The 8,193-nt window shown below is 39.3% G+C and overlaps 1 non-coding gene across 1 annotated transcript; it reads right to left on the reverse strand.

Moving 5' to 3' along the window:
- Positions 1 to 2,966: 2,966 nt before the first annotated feature.
- On the reverse strand, positions 2,967 to 3,073 carry LOC145003560 (small nucleolar RNA R71). The gene has a single exon (XR_013662016.1). It is a non-coding gene; the product is annotated as a small nucleolar RNA R71 (small nucleolar RNA).
- Between the last annotated feature and the right edge of the window lie 5,120 nt (positions 3,074 to 8,193).

Here is an 8,193-nt window from a genome sequence, read left to right on the forward strand (position 1 = left end):
AAACTTGAAATGTATCCAGGAAGTCTATGTCTTAACCAATAAAGGTTGAAGTTAAGCGCCCCTGCTTAAGCATGTAGATCTTTGAGTGATATAAAAAAAAGTGAGATACATGTAGAGAGAGAGAGAGAGAAAGAGAAAGAGAGAGAGAGATAGAGAGAGAAATGACCAAAAGTAAAGAAATTGAAGAATTTTAGAGCATAAAAGTATCAAAGTATGAAGATCAAAGATTGAAAATTCTGAAGTTTCAAAAGTTGAAGATATCAAAATTACATAAAAATTTGTGAATTCAAAGAAATCAAAGATCAAAATATCAAGAAGTGAAGAATTCAAGAGCTCCATTGTGGTATCTTCTTAAAAGTTGTAATTCTCTAGTTTATGTATGCTTGGGTAGCTTTACAAAAAATACTTTGAGGATAAGGTAGTCTTCTGCGGATGGATTCGGAGGGTTGCATAAAATGAGCATTGTTCAAAAGAAGTGGATGAGTGTTTATGAGGATTGTGAGTATTTAGAATTGAGGGGGGTTACTTAGGAAACATTTTAGACACAAATGCATGCGTTGAGGTTTTAGCATAATGGTTGAGCTTGAGTTGATCGTTCTATGTGATATTGGTAATGAAGATTTGATTTAATAATTAGATTTGCTTGAGGGCAAGAAAAGAACAAGTGTGGGGTATTTTGATATTGTCATATTTATACATAATTTAGGCAATATTTATTTACATTTCTATTGATATTTTGGTTATTTGCATAGAATAAGGGTACTTATAAGTTTAAATTGTTATTTTGCAGCCAAATAGAAGCATTTTCGAAGATAGGGACTGAAATTGACAGAATATGAAACTTTGGAGGATTGAAGAAAAGAAGAACGGAAAAATCACCAAAAGATGTACTCACGACGTGAATCTTTCATGATACACGACGTGAGTGGAGAGTTCTAGAAGATATGCATGCGGGTGAAAGAGTCCTTGCCGGACACGTTTATCCCATATTCACGACATGAATCCTTATGGTTCACGACGTGAACTCGGGAAATCAGAAAACTATAAATTCCCTTGCCCATTACGACTTGAGAACTTTTTGGCTAATTGGAAGGTTACTTGAAGACGATTTTGAGTAGAAAAAGAGTTCTAAAAAAAGGCTTTCAACAACAAAAGGCGTAGAGGATCATAATGAGTTAATTAGTTTGATAATTATGAACATGTTTGATAGTTTGAATAGTTTTTTCTTACTTGTTACAATGAGTAGCTGATCTAGCAGCTCTTGTCTAGCTAGATGAAGCGTCTAAATATGTTTTAGCTTAATGATTATTGAATTTGATTAGTTGGTAAATTGCTTGTGTTTGATTATCATTACCTATCATTTTATTTTAGTTTCTTAGTTGCATAAATTCATGTTCTATGTAGCTTAGTAACGATTAAATTACATGAACTTAAAACCTAGTGATTTAGTGAACATTGAAGTGCTAGAGCTAGGATCAACCAAAATCTTAGATAAGTGATAAAAGTAACTAATTTAGCTGTGATAGAGAACATAATTTATGACTATAAATGTGTTTGCTAGATAAATCTTACATAGCTCACCTATAATTAATAGCTAATTCTATGTTTTACTTATGTGTGACCATACAAGGTATTTCATGAATTGGTAGAGAGATTAGTAAATTTGGACTTGAATTGCTAATTACATAATAATTGGTAACCAACTTTGATAATTCATAATTATCAGCTAAACATAAATAAAGAAGTGGATTCAAACTAGACATGAGTGTTGTTAATTAATTGATTGAATTGTGTAATTTAAGTTCGCCTGGCCTTGAAAAATCAGATAAAACCCCTTTTTGCTTTAAAATTAGGTTAATTTAATAATAGATAAATTAATTAGTTAAAACCGTTCTCTGAGATTGACACCTGACTTACCCAACTATTCTATAATTTGATTAGGTACACTACCTATGTGCATTTTAGTTAGTTGATTTAGTTAGGTTATAAATATTAAAATTAGCGGGTACTTCTGTGCACATCAAGTTTTTGGCGCCGTTGCCGGGGAATGACGTAGTTAATTATTAGTTTGTTTGCTTTAAATTAATCGATCCTTTCTGTAGGGTAAAACCTGCAAGAAGTTATTTTTCTGTTTTAATTTTTTTTTCTGCATTACAGGATTCACGATGTGAACCTTAAGATTCACGACGTGAGAACTGAATTTCCTAGTTTTGTTTATTTTAGTTCGTCTTTCTTAGTTCAGGTTTGCGTTTTATCTTTTTGTTTTATTTCAGGAGTTCATGACCAGAGGTTCTGACAAACCTTTGGTTCCACCACTTGGAAATCCCGAGTTTGCAATTCACAAAAAGAAGGATAAGAACGTGAAAGTAGATAAAAGATCAAAGAAAATGCCCTTACAATAATTCAAGTCAGTGTTCTCAAAGAATTCGGGGAAGAAAACGAGGGAGTCAAGTTCATTTTCAAAGAACAAGAGCAAGCTTGAATACTTAGATCAAATACCTGTCCAAACCGAGTCTGAATGCAATACCGAGCCTGAATTTGAAGAACATACAAGTGAACCCGAAAACAATCCAAAGAATGAGATGGGGGATATTGAAGAAATGTCCATGGTAGCTTACAGAAAGAGAATTCGAGATGATATTGGTCCAGGCTTAGTACAACCTGCTATTCCTGCCACTGCCACATTCGAGCTAAAAGGACATATCCTTTCTGCACTAAAGGATATCCCATTCTATGTAAAAGATCATGAGGATGCGTTCAAGAACTTAGATGAAGTGAACGACATTGTTGATTACTTCAATGTCCCGGATGTTAACATAGATATCGTCTTGCTAAGGATGCTTCCCATTACCTTTAAAGGAGCTGCAAAGGATTGGTTAAAATCACTTCCACCTGGTACAATGACTACTTGGGCTCAAATGTGTGAGTAGTTTCTAGACCAATTCTGTCCACCATCCAAGTTATCTAAACTCAAAAAGGAAATAGCTAATTTTGAGCAAAACCTGGGGGAGTCACTTTATGAAGCATGGGAGCATTATAAAGGGTTGTTAAGGAATTTTCCTCAACATGACCTTAACATTCAACAAGAAGTGTCCATATTCTATGATGGGGTTAATGTAATGACACGACAACTCCTTGATTCTCAAGGACCGCTTACGAAGAAAAATCCGGGCGAGGTCAAGGAATTGGTTGAAGAATTTGCAAAGGATTCTCGTGAATACAACAATCCAAGGAATGAAAGGGTGAAAGGAGTTGGGGGTGTACATTCTGACGAAATGGTTGCTATGATGGCAATGCTAAACACTATGGACCGGAGATTGACTCAAATGGACCAATCAATTCATGCAATTAGAGTTGGTTGTGAACGATGTAGTGGCCCACATTTGACAAAATATTATGATATGGATGAATATGGAAGCATGAAAGTTCAAGTTTGCTATTCAAGTGGAGACAAATACGATGAAGATTGCAGAAAGAGTGGCTGCCATACGAAGAATACAAGAAGCAAAAGGAAGAGAAATATAAGCAAACTGGCTGAGGCTTCTACCAAAAAGAGCAGCCACCAACCGAGAAGAAATTGGACTTAGAAACCATGTTGACCCGATTCATGGAAGTATCCGAGAGAAGGCACAAAGATATTGATGCAGTGATAAAAGAACACATGAATATGATAAAGGAACAACACAAAATGATGATTGACCAACAAGCTTCATTAAGAAATCATCAAGCATCGATTCAAAGTTTAAAAGTCCAAGTTGGTCAACTTACTACTTTGGTTAATAAAAAATTGTCTTCACAATCTCTCGAAAAGAAAGTTCAATCTCACGTCATGGCCATTGATACTGAAGAAGAGGCAATTTCTGAGTTCCTAGAAGCACTAGAAGTGGAACCAAGGCCATCGGAACCGAAGCCAAAGAGGTCCAAGCTAAAAAAACAAAGAAGTTGCTGAAATGCCAGATTCATGACGTGAGCTCAATAAGTTCACGACATGGGCTTGGTATGCACAGAAACAAATCGTATATGTTCCAGCTTATAAACCGCCTTTTCCCTTTCCATCTCGAGCACATCTTAGCCCACTGGAAAGGGAACATCTGAAGTTTATTCAACAAATAAAGGGTATTCCTATTAATACTCCTTTCATTGATTCGCTTTCGAAAATTCCAGAATAGGCGAAGTTCCTCCAAGACTTAATAGACACTCGTCAAAAATTAATGAAGAATTCTAAGGTGATTCTAAGTGAGCAAAGCTCAAAAGCTGTATTAGGAGAGTTGCCTAAGAAGATGGGAGATCCTGGACGTCTTACTCTTCCATGTGAGTTCGGGAATAATTTGAAGATTTATGCTTTAGCCGATTCTGGGGCTAGCATAAATTTAATGCCTTTTTCATTTTATCAGAAGTTGAATATTCCAAAGCTGAAGGCTACAAAGATGACTATTCACATAGCAAACTGTTCAGTGACACAACCTCGGGGCATTGTGGAAGATATTCTTGTAAAAATTGGGAAATTCGTTTTTCCAATAGATTTTGTGGTGTTGGACATGAAAAAAGATCCCGATGTTCCAATTATTCTTGGTTGCCCATTACTAAACACGGCTGGGGCTTTGGTTGATATACGAAAATCTAAGCTCACCTTGAGAGTTGGAGATGATAAGGAAATTTTTGGCATGGAAGATGGATTTCAAGGATATGATGTTAAGGGTGAAATGTGATGGGTTTTATGCATAAGAACAATCCTATGTGCTCATACAAACCCTAATGCTTGGATCTAGGTTTCTCTATTGTACATGCTTTGAATCCAAGACTTACAACCCTAGATCTATCATACAAAATTCGAAATTAACATCATGAAAATAGATCTAAGTGTTTACCTCTATCAAATAGCTTGAAATCCTTGTAGTCTTCTTGATCTTGAGCTTAGAGTCATAATTGTAACACCTCTATTGGTTCACAAACCCCACAAGCAAGAAGGCAATATGAGAGAGGGTGAGAGATGCTAAAATTGGCCCTAGGGTTCTCTTGGAATCAAGTGTAGCCAATTTTCATAGCCTAGGGGTCTTATTTATACTGCAGGCTGCTAGAGTTTCAGTCTAAACCCTACTGGACAGCTTAGTCACCAAGTAGCCAAAGGAACCTTCTGGAATAAGGCCTTGGATGAAAATATGATGGATCCCCATCATAATTTCGTTCCCCCTTAATTCCATAAGGTTTCCTTAGCCCAAAACTCAACTATCATACGTTTGACAGTCTATACCCCTTTATTTAATTAATCTCTTTTAGTCACTAAATTAATTCCTAATTAATTTATGACCAATACTAATTAAATAAATATGATTTCTCCTTTAATATATTATTCTTATAATATATTAATAAACCACAATATTCTCTCTCTCTCTCTCTCTCTCTCTCTCTCTCTCTTTCTCTCATTCCTTAAATTACCTTGTCAAGTTGCTTTGGTGAAGGCAACCCAAAGGACTATGCACAACCGGGTCAAGTACATACCAAATATGGTTACGGGCTTAGACACTAATCCAATAGTCTCCCACTTGGATAAGTCTTGTAACTATATCTCACGTGTGACTTCAGGACCCGATTAGCAATCGTAGCTCTTATACTTCGCTATCAACTCTGATCAACAACTTGTCCTTCAGATAAGGGATCGTATAGTCCTCTGTTCTAGATATCATGCTGACAATGCTTATTATCCAGCATTTGTTCCTCTAATTTTGATTTGTTTGACATAGAATTTTGAAACGACCCAAAAACACGACCCAAAAGTTTTCGTTTTTCAATATAATCAAAACCATAATATAAGTATCATAACATAAAACATACGCGATGTATCCCCAAAACATAACAAAATATTGTGCGGAAAACTGTATCATACAACATCAATCCAAAACATCAAAAGACATCCCCAGGATAAAAGCTATGCTGTGGTGTGTGCGATGCTGTCACCCCGAGCTCTTCCCTTTGCTTGCGGAAGTACCTGAAACCAAACTGAAACTGTAAGCACGAAGCTTAGTGAGCTTCCCCAAACTACCACATACCATAGAATAACATATAAACACATATTGGGCCTTGCCCACTGCATCGGGCCGAAGCCCGGAAACTGCATCGGACCGAAGTCCGGAACTGACTGGGACCTTGTCCCCTGCATTGGATCGAAGTCCGGAACTAACTGCATCGGACCGAAGTCCGGAACTGACTGCATCGGACCGAAGTCCGGAACTGACTGGGACCTTGTCCCCTGCATCGGACCGAAGTCCGGAACTAACTGCATCGGACCGAAGTCCGGCACTGACTGGGACCTTGTCCCCTGCATCGGACCGAAGTCCGGAACTAACTGCATCGGACCGAAGTCCGGAACTAACTGCATCGGACCGAAGTCCGGAATTGACTGGCTGAACATGGCATAGCATAACACATCAACTAGCATAACACATATACGACATGCTACATCGGGCCATGGCCCGGAACACATAATACTTAACACATAAAACATAGCACATAAATCCTGTTCGAGCCACGAAGGCATCGAACATACTAACTACTGCATCGGACCTAAATCCGGAAGCTACTGCTAACTGAACGGGCCGACATTGTGGCCTTAGACCCGTTCCTACTGGAAGGAAACTCACCTCGTAAGCTGGCTGCTGAGTGTGTGGCTCGGAAAGCTAACGGCGGCTGCTCCTGAATCTCCTCGGCTACAAGTCCATAAACACACTCAATCAAATACTAAACACTGCGCTTGGGGTAAAATGACTCTTTTACCCTCGGTCAAAGTCAATTATCTTTTGGGCTGACTCGCCGAGTTGGGCCACCCAACTCGCCGAGTCCCACTTTCACTTTTCACTCTTACTCACTGCTACTCGTCGAGTCTGGCATCGACTCGACGAGTACCCTCTTGATCCAAGAACTCAGACAATCTTCATCCGACTTGACGAGTTGTTCTTGATCTTTAAGAAGATTGCCTTGGACTCGCCGAGTTGATGAACAGCTCGCCGAGTCCCCCCCATCACTGAGTTTACCCTCAACTCGCTGAGTCCACTCCCTAACTCAGCTCGTCCACTCGACACTGATAAAACTGAAGAACTCGGGACTCGCGACCTAACTCGTCGAGTCATTCTTCCGACTCGCCGAGTTGCCGCCATGCAACTGATTTTTACTTGATTTTGTTTGAATCCAATGCATACAATTGATAGATCTGAGTTCAATAAGCTGATTTACCACGTAAAGTTTCCAACTTTACGTGTACAACCTCATGAATAAGGGAAATAAGGCTAAAAGATGCACAAAATGGGTAGATCTATGGTTATCATGCAATATAACTCCAAAAAGACAGTAGATCTGCGCTCTACAACACCCCAACATTCAGATCCATAGCTATTTCAGCTTATTAAGACATTCATGCAAACATAAGGCTTGGAACAAGCATCAACTAGCTCTTAGGAGAGCTCTAATGGAAGTTTAAAGCATATAACAAGATGGAACTCCGAAAATACCTCAATTAACTCTGATTTGGCCTTGGATCTTTGCACTACAACACTTCTCCTTGCTTCTTCCTTCTTCTCCTTCTTCACACCTTCACAAAATGGCACCAAAACACATATAAGCTCTTCAAGGGAGGATTAGGGTTCTATCACTGCGTTCTCAGGGTGAGGGAGGCGAGAATGGGGGCTATAAGGTGGTTTAAATAGTGGGCAACCCGGGGAATTTAGGGTTTCACCCAGACAGATGGACTCGCCGAGTCAGGGATATGGACTCGCCGAGTCCCCGGCTCACGCGTGCCCTCAGGCGCGACCCTACTCGGCGAGTCAGGCTAGAACTCGCCGAGTCCCTCTTGAAAAACTCACTATAATTACCAATAAATCAACATACCGGGAATGGGTCGTTACAATTCTCCCCCACTTGTCTCAGACTTCATCCTCGAAGTCTGCTACGGCTGGATCTGCAAATAACTCCGGGTAGTGCGCTCTCATTTCCTCTTCAGCCTCCCACGTCCATTCAGACCCCTTCCGGTGCTGCCACTGCACCTTTACTAGCTGAATTACCTTGTTCCTCAAGGTCTTGGTCTTCCGTTCCAGAATTGCGACCGGCTTCTCGATATAATTTAGGCCGCTATCAACCTGAATGTCCTCTAAGGGAACGACTGCTGTCTCATCCACCAAAAACTTCCTCAACTGCGACACGTGG

The sequence above is a fragment of the Lactuca saligna genome, chromosome 6, assembly GCF_052625555.1.
Source record: "Lactuca saligna cultivar CGN05327 chromosome 6, ASM5262555v1, whole genome shotgun sequence".
Classification (NCBI taxonomy): Eukaryota; Viridiplantae; Streptophyta; class Magnoliopsida; order Asterales; family Asteraceae; genus Lactuca; species Lactuca saligna.